Genomic DNA, 10,000 nt, shown 5'->3' with positions numbered 1-10,000 from the left:
ATAATGAACGCCAGCTATCCTGAGGGAAACTTCGGAGGGAACCAGCTACTAGATGGTTCGATTAGTCTTTCGCCCCTATACCCAGTTCCGACGATCGATTTGCACGTCAGAATCGCTACGGACCTCCATCAGGGTTTCCCCTGACTTCATCCTGACCAGGCATAGTTCACCATCTTTCGGGTCCCAGCGTGTACGCTCTAGGTGCGCCTCTATTATAATATAATCCGAAAACTAAATTATAATAATATAAGACGCCCTAGGAGTGCGATATTTAATACATAATATAAATATATCCTCCTTTTATCATTTATAAAAAAATATAAATAATATTTACTTTCATTGTGCCTTTGGGTTTCATAAAATTTATAAATATTTCGATGAAAAAATATTTTATTCCCAATGACTTGCGTACATGCTAGACTCCTTGGTCCGTGTTTCAAGACGGGTCCTGAAAGTACCCAAAGCTATATCGTCGCTGACAGATAAATTTTTAATAAAAAAAAATGAGCCAGTTCATTATCATACACCTACTGACAGTTAAATAGTATCATATAACGGCATAAAATCCGTATATATAATATGTTTTAATAAAAAAACCTATTTATACTCGTGGTGGATCTGAACGCGTTAATAACGCGACTCAATATCAATTTATAATTAATACCATCAAACAATTAATCAAGAAACATAGGCGTTTAACATACACAAAATATTATCAAAAAATAATATTGTACATTAATCAACGCACCAATGCCTATAGATTAATATTTAATGGGTCGCAACGTCCTACAAGATGAGAAGTGCATACCTCGTTATCATACAATTAACAATATACAGCAGTGCATATATTTTTACTAAAAATAAATTCCTAATAAAAATTTTTGTCACATGCTAGTACAAATTGGTTGATTAACGATAAAAAGTAAATGAATCTCATCTTTCGACCTTTCGGGTTTCTCAGGTTTACCCCTGAACGGTTTTACGTACTCTTTAACTCTCTCTTCAAAGTTCTTTTCAACTTTCCCTCACGGTACTTGTTCGCTATCGGTCTCGTGGTAATATTTAGCCTTAGATGGAGTTTACCACCCACTTAGAGCTGCACTCTCAAGCAACCCGACTCTAAGGAAAGATTCACCTATCATCAATAATAATCACTACGGGCCTGGCACCCTCTATGGGTATATGGCCCCATTCAAGATGGACTTGGATGTATTATATAACAATAGGTTTATATTGAATCTTCCTAAACACTACATTCCCCAAGTGTCTGTTTATCAGCCACGGGGTTCAGTGCTGGGCTTATCCCTGTTCGCTCGCCGCTACTAAGGGAATCCTAGTTAGTTTCTTTTCCTCCGCTTAATAATATGCTTAAATTCAGCGGGTAATCTCACCTACTCTGAGGTCGTAAAAGTTTTTAGAAGTATTAAAACAAAAATTTTTTTTATATATTATGTTTTTGTTATATTTTATAAGTAAACAATTTTCTTAATTATTCATACTCAAATTTTTTTAATATTATTATATAATATTATTTTTATATTTATCTAAAGAGAAGAAAATAAAAAATAAATAATTATATATATTAATTTTTTTCGAGTATATTGAAAATTTTATTACAAATAAAATATTCCATAACAAAATATTAATATATAATATTTTTGTTTATTCTTCTTTATTTAATATTTTAAAAATATATTATTAATATCATTTATTATTAATATTATTATTAACATAAAGTTTTATAATATTATATATAAATGATAAAAAATAATATTGATATATTAATTTAAAAATGTCGACAAATAATAAAAAATATATAAATTTTAAATGCTATTAAAAACATTTTATATTTATTTTTTTCTTATATTTGGCGTAAAACATTCATATATAAATAATTTTACATTTCTTTTATAAAAATTTTATTTATCAATTTAATTAAATATGAAAAAATAAATTTTCTTTTTTAATTATTGATAAATTTCTTTTTCATAAAAAAAATTTTATGTAAAATAATCTTTTATTATATTAATATAATGTATACGACCCTCAGCCAGATGTGGTCCGGGAACAGTATCCAAGGACCGCAATGTGCGTTCGAAATGTCAATGTTCATGTGTCCTGCAGTTCACAAGTTGACGCGCAATTAGCTGCGTTCTTCATCGACCCACGAGCCAAGTGATCCACCGTCCAGGGTAATCTTTTTAAATTTTAAATGTAAGTATTATTATTAATAATAATCTTTATTTTTAATATAAAAAATAAAATTATTAATTTATATATCTTTATAAATTCTTTTAAAATAAAAAAATTTTTCTAGAATATAAATTATATATTTTATTTTAAATATATATATATATAAATTAAAGATATTATGGTATTAATAAATATATACATAACATTTTTGATATTTTTGTTAGTGCTAGCTAGATATAATAATTAATATTTGGTATATTTTATAGAAATGTATTTATTTTTTTTTTATAAATTATTTTCTACATAAAAATATATATAATATTAATATGGTACAAAACAAATGGGTTTGTTTTTTAACATAATAACTTTTAATAAAAAAAAAGAAATATCAAGACAAAACATAAAGAAATTTAAATTTGAAATAAATTTTATTCTTTAAAAAAATTTTATCTTGTGTTTTCTTTATTTTTATTATATAACATAGAAAAATAAAAATATAGATTATATCAATTATAATCTTATTTTATTTTTCTTAATAGAGATTATATACATATAAACAAATAATTTCAATATATTCTATTTTTAATTTCACTTTTTTATAAGAGAAATTATTTATAGATTTTATTAATAATTATTGTTTAATAATAATAATAATATTGAATATAAAAATATTTTATATGTAACAAATATATTATTAATATTTATATAATATTCTCTATATTATATGTATAGATATATTATGTGTATAAAAAAAGTTTGGCGTATTACTTTAATATGATATCATAACCAAAATAAATCTCTTTTAACACATAATTACTATTATATATTTTGAGAAAATTACATATTAATATGTTATTTTGTTAAAAAAAATATTTCTTATCAATAATATTTTTATTTTTTGGAATATTTAAAAACAATACAAAAAATATAAATAAATATATTTTATATATATCGTTAATGATCCTTCCGCAGGTTCACCTACGGAAACCTTGTTACGACTTTTACTTCCTCTAAATGATCAAGTTTGGTCATCTTCCCAGCAACATCGGCAATATCAGAAATATTGCCGCGTACCAGTCCGAAGACCTCACTAAATCATTCAATCGGTAGTAGCGACGGGCGGTGTGTACAAAGGGCAGGGACGTAATCAACGCGAGCTTATGACTCGCGCTTACTGGGAATTCCTCGTTCATGGGGAACAATTGCAAGCCCCAATCCCTAGCACGAAGGAGGTTCAGCGGGTTACCCGGACCTTTCGGCCTGGGAGGACACGCTGATTCCTTCAGTGTAGCGCGCGTGCGGCCCAGAACATCTAAGGGCATCACAGACCTGTTATTGCTCAATCTCGTGCGGCTAGAATGCCGCCTGTCCCTCTAAGAAGAATTATTTGTACGCCGGCAGTAAAAACCACATCAAAAAACTGCGTACCCATACACCATAACATATGCAACATAAAGCACAATATATACAAAATATAATCTTGATCGTTAAATCTCAAAAATACATGCATATATAAATACAATACATAACACACATGAAAATGAATGAAATGGGAAACAAACAGCCGATGGGCCTTGAGATGCCGGTAAAGTACGTCTATTTAGCAGGCTAGAGTCTCGTTCGTTATCGGAATTAACCAGACAAATCGCTCCACCAACTAAGAACGGCCATGCACCACCACCCACCGAATCAAGAAAGAGCTCTCAATCTGTCAATCCTTCCGGTGTCCGGGCCTGGTGAGGTTTCCCGTGTTGAGTCAAATTAAGCCGCAGGCTCCACTCCTGGTGGTGCCCTTCCGTCAATTCCTTTAAGTTTCAGCTTTGCAACCATACTTCCCCCGGAACCCAAAAGCTTTGGTTTCCCGGAAGCTGCCCGCCGAGTCATCGGAGGAACTTCGGCGGATCGCTAGCTGGCATCGTTTATGGTTAGAACTAGGGCGGTATCTGATCGCCTTCGAACCTCTAACTTTCGTTCTTGATCAATCAAAACATTTTTGGCAAATGCTTTCGCTTCTGTCCGTCTTGCGACGATCCAAGAATTTCACCTCTAACGTCGCAATACGAATGCCCCCATCTGTCCGTATTAATCATTACCTCGGAGTTCCGAAAACCAACAAAATAGAACCGAGGTCCTATTCCATTATTCCATGCACACAATATTCAGGCAAAATTTGAGCCTGCCTTAAGCACTCTAATTTGTTCAAAGTAAACGTACCGGCCCACCTCGACACTCAATTAAGAGCACCGCGACGGGATTGCAATTGGGGGCTGCCACCGCTCTTAACGGTTAAACACTTACGACAAATTACATAATAAAAATATATATAATGCATTAAATAAATAATAACACTAAAATATACTTTATACATAATCTGTACCACCCACCGGTAGGACGTCCCACATAACATGCTAGTTAAACAATGCGAGCATTGAACCAACAGTGTAGGACACAGATTCGACTACGAGCTTTTTAACCGCAACAACTTTAATATACGCTATTGGAGCTGGAATTACCGCGGCTGCTGGCACCAGACTTGCCCTCCAATGGATCCTCGTTAAAGGATTTAAAGTGTACTCATTCCGATTACGGGGCCTCGGATGAGTCCCGTATCGTTATTTTTCGTCACTACCTCCCCGTGCCGGGAGTGGGTAATTTGCGCGCCTGCTGCCTTCCTTGGATGTGGTAGCCGTTTCTCAGGCTCCCTCTCCGGAATCGAACCCTGATTCCCCGTTACCCGTTACAACCATGGTAGGCGCAGAACCTACCATCGACAGTTGATAAGGCAGACATTTGAAAGATGCGTCGCCGGTACGAGACCGTGCGATCAGCTTAAAGTTATTCAGAGTCACCAAATTAAACGATGCAAATTAAAATTTACACCGATTGGTTTTGATCTAATAAAAGCATTCCTTCCATCTCTGGTCGGAACTCTGTTTGCATGTATTAGCTCTAGAATTACCACAGTTATCCAAGTAAATGTGGGTACGATCTAAGGAACCATAACTGATATAATGAGCCTTTCGCGGTTTCACCTTAATTTGGCTTGTACTGAGACATGCATGGCTTAATCTTTGAGACAAGCATATGACTACTGGCAGGATCAACCAGGGAACTATTTGTATTTATAATATTAAATATATAATAATATACATGATATTTTTGTTTTCTTATTATAAGAAAAAAAATTTTCATACAATAATTATTAATATATAATAATATTATTACAATTTCATTTTAAATATCAGATGGTCTCACCCATTACTGATATAAATTTTTTTTTTTTTATATCTCTATTGTTTTAAAATTAATAGAAAAAACATATGAGATATATATATTATTATTAATTTTTTTTTTTTTCAAATATATATTTTATTATGTCATTTATATAATTTTTTTGCTTTTACAAAAAGAAATATATAACATGTTATTCATAATAAATATTATTGAATAAAAAAAAAAAAAAATAATTATGATTTTTGTCAGACCATCACCAAATGGGTCTTAAAATATTTCAAACATTTTCTCATACTCGTCGCTAGATTGAAAGCGTCATTTATTTTTTAATTTTATTTAAAAAGTTAATTTTAAATAAAAAACGTTATAATAACACTTAATATTCTCGCTTGGTATGAGGTGAGTCAATGTAATATTATTTATAAAAATAATTTTTATATAAATATTGTGTGCTCATATGGGAGTGTAAAGTTTAAAACTTATAACCCATGAACTTGCTTTGACAAAAAAATTTATATGTTATTCTATTTATAATCAATAATTTAATAAAAAAAAATTTTTTTTTAAATATTGATATAAAAAGATATACATATAGAGGTTTTTTTACAAAATTCTCATTAATTTTTTTACAAAAATAATAATACAATATTTAATATCAAAATAATCCAAACTGATTACCATCCAGACTATTATCAATATATATAAGATTGTATTATTATTCATTTCAATACATATTTATTAAAACTGAGATAAAATTTCATATATTAATAAATATGCATGTGTAAAAAAAAAAATTTTTATATAATAATTGAAAATGTTTTTGCTATTATTTTGTATACATACATTAAATAATTGATAACAATTTAATACAATGTACACCTAAAAAATAATAACAGCATATACATATTCGAAACATTACTAGCAAAAAAAACCAAAATACAATATTAAATATCAAAATAAACCAAACTGATTACCATCCAGAATATTTTGAGTATATATATATATAATTTTGTATATTTTGCGTTCATGTTAATAAAATATATAAATGATACATATTTGAAAAGTGTTATTCTTCTTTCTGTTTTTTCGTAATATCATGGTGTCCATAGACATGCAAAAGCGTCATACCAAGCCATATACATACCTACACCACCTTTGTTGAATGATACACGAACAGTATGAAAATTAAACAACATATTCAATATCATTTTATATTATACTAAAATAAATGTTATTCTATTAAGAAAGTGTATATTTTTAAATTTGGCATTCATTACATAGTCAAAATACAATAATAATATAGATGATACATATACGATAATTGTTATTTTTCTTTCTGTTTTTTCGTGATATCATGGTGTCCATAGAATTGCAACGACGTCATACCAAGCCATATACAACTCTACACCACCTTTGTTGAATGATACACTTAGAGTATGAAAAATAAACAAATTATACTATATCATACTATATCATATATGTAAGACTGTTGAACATAATACCACAAAATACACTATTTCATATAGATATACATTCATTCTTGTCAACATAAAAGTACGTTATAAATGATACATATACAATAAGTTTTATTCCTCTTTCTGTTATTCCGTAATATCATAGTGTCCATAGAATTGCAACGACGTCATACCAAGCCATATACAACTCTACACCACCTTTGTTGAATGATACACGGACAGTATGAAAAATAAACAACCTATTCTATACCATTTAATATCATACTAAAACATGAAACAAATGTTATTCTATTAAAAAGTGTATTATTTTATTATATTTAGTATTCATTACACAGTCAACATACATAAATGATACATATACGATAAGTGTTATTCCTCTATCTGTGCATCCGTAATATCATAGTGTCCATAGAATTGCAACAACGTCATACCAAGCCATATACAACTCTACACCACCTTTGTTGAATGATACACGGACAGTATGAAAAATAAACAACTTATACTATACCATACTATATCATATGTGTGAGACTGCTGAACGTAATACCACTAATACACTGTTATACATAGATATACATTCATCTCATTAACTTACACGCACTATCCATCATATATATTAAAGACATTACACCCGGTGCTTCAAACTCAAAATATGATAATGTTTAAAATGGCTTTAAACATCATAAACTTTACAGAATAATCAAAATTTAAAGAAAAAAATTTAAAAAAAAAAATTTTTTTCAGCTAAAAATTTTTATTTTGGGACCAAAAAAATTTTTTTTTGCTTTTATCATATTTTATTAAATGAAATTTATGCATTATAATAAATTATTCAATAAACATTAATAATTATAATAAATTATTAAAAAATTTTTGGAATTAATGCAAATTTTTAGAAAAAAATGTATATTTTTTTTTTATATACAAATCGTACATGTTATATTGCGACAGGGTACCGGTATAATACATGTGATACATATGTAGATTTTCGAAAAAATTTTTATCCTTTTAAATGGTCCTAAATACTATATAAAGGTAAAATATATAGAATTTTTCGGGATTCATTAAAAAATTTTAGGGAAAAAATTTCATTTTATTTTATATACAAATCGTACATGTTATATTGCGACAGGGTACCGGTATAATACATGTGATACATATGTAGATTTTCGAAAAAATTTTATCCTTTTAAATAGTCCTAAATACTATATAAAGGTGAAATATATAGAATTTTTCGGGATTCATTAAAAAATTTTAGGGAAAAAATTTCATTTTATTTTATATACAAATCGTACATGTTATATTGCGACAGGGTACCGGTATAATACATGTGATACATATGTAGATTTTCGAAAAATATTTTATCCTTTTAAATAGTCCTAAATACTATATAAAGGTAAAATATATAGAATTTTTCGGGATTCATTAAAAAATTTTAGGGAAAAAATTTCATTTTATTTTATATACAAATCGTACATGTTATATTGCGACAGGGTACCGGTATAATACATGTGATACATATGTAGATTTTCGAAAAAAATTTTATCCTTTTAAATAGTCCTAAATACTATATAAAGGTAAAATATATAGAATTTTTCGGGATTCATTAAAAAATTTTAGGGAAAAAATTTCATTTTATTTTATATACAAATCGTACATGTTATATTGCGACAGGGTACCGGTATAATACATGTGATACATATGTAGATTTTCTAAAAAATTTTTATCCATTTAAATGCTTCTAAATACTGTATAATGCAAATATATATAATAATTTACAGAATTAATACAAAATTTTTATTGTACAAATTCACATTAATAGTTAATTGGTTAAAAAAAAATTTCAATACACAATGGGAATCAGGCTATTTTATTGGAACTTATTTATAATTAATTCATAATATATTTTTCTATATAAATTGATTAATTGATTTTACATTCACCGTGTAAACGTATACACCATTCAAGTAACATAAAAAAAAAAAAAAAAAAAAAAATTATTATTATATTCTAGTAATACATAATAGTTATTCGCTAAAAAATATTTAATAGACAATAAAAATCTGACTATTCTGTTGTGAACTTATAAATTATTGATTCAAAATATATTTCTCTACCTAAATTTATTAATTGTATACACGCCCCCATGTACGTTGTTCAAGTCATATATTATTTTGCATAAGGATTACAAATAAATATTATATAATAAATAAGAGTTAATAAAAATTTAAAATTTATTATCCATTTTAAATTTATCAGCTAAATAAATATTTTTACATTCTTTTAAATTATTACTTTTTATTGTATTAAGAGTATATATCTAGTTTTATTAATCTTAATCCTTTTACAAGCACTAATATTATTTATACATAATATATTTTTATTTTATGTATGGAAAGCATAACTTGCTAAATACATCCTAACAATTTAAAAACTTTTCATTTGATTAATATTATTTACAATAGCTAATATTAATAGAATCTGAATAATCAAAATTATTTCTTTAAATATATGAATTCCGAATGTAAGTGTCCATCATAATACTTCATTAAGTTTATATTTGGCTAGCAACCTGTTATGCATAAATTGCTTTAAAGGTTGCCTACTAAACATATTATAATTATAATTATTAACAATTTTTGTCAATTGCGATTGCATTTTTTAGTATAATCAATGGTAGCGATTATAAGTAAAAACAATTAAAATCATTATAATAATTGTTAGCGATTATAATCAATATTGATAAGATGGAAACAAAAAGTGTTTATTCATAAAAAAAGCTCTTTAATTTATTACATTTAAAAACAAAAATTTTCTAACATAATAAATTAAAGAGCATTTATTATCAATACCATTTCTTACCATAATCGACTAAAAATATTATTATAACTAATAACTTTATTTATAAATAAGCAACCATTTTATTATTAATAGATTTAATAATATTAATTGTAAATTATAATAATAATCATTATTATTAATATTATTATTATGAATAGTTATTATTATTAATATTATTACATTTATTAGTAATAATAGATGACAGTGCTTATTATCAAAAGCCGTTCCATTTATAAGTATTATGGTTAGCATTAAAT

At 27.3% G+C, this 10,000-nt stretch overlaps 3 non-coding genes across 3 annotated transcripts in view; all 3 read right to left on the bottom strand.

Annotated features, from left to right (window-relative positions):
- LOC123304896 overlaps window positions 1-1,405 on the bottom strand; it is a 4,577-nt gene extending 3,172 nt beyond the window's left edge. The window contains exon 1 of the ribosomal RNA XR_006536820.1: window positions 1-1,405. This exon is cut by the window's left edge and continues 3,172 nt beyond it. This is a non-coding gene — a ribosomal RNA (large subunit ribosomal RNA).
- Window positions 1,406-2,040: 635 nt separating this feature from the next.
- On the bottom strand, window positions 2,041-2,195 carry LOC123304890. The gene has a single exon (XR_006536816.1). It is a non-coding gene; the product is annotated as a 5.8S ribosomal RNA (ribosomal RNA).
- Window positions 2,196-3,148: 953 nt separating this feature from the next.
- Window positions 3,149-5,304, bottom strand: LOC123304894. The gene has a single exon (XR_006536818.1). It is a non-coding gene; the product is annotated as a small subunit ribosomal RNA (ribosomal RNA).
- Between the last annotated feature and the right edge of the window lie 4,696 nt (window positions 5,305-10,000).

This window comes from Chrysoperla carnea, unplaced genomic scaffold (genome assembly GCF_905475395.1).
Source record: "Chrysoperla carnea unplaced genomic scaffold, inChrCarn1.1, whole genome shotgun sequence".
NCBI lineage: Eukaryota > Metazoa > Arthropoda > Insecta > Neuroptera > Chrysopidae > Chrysoperla > Chrysoperla carnea.
Note: the sequence above shows the minus strand (reverse complement) of the source record. Positions and strands in the feature narration are given on the sequence as shown.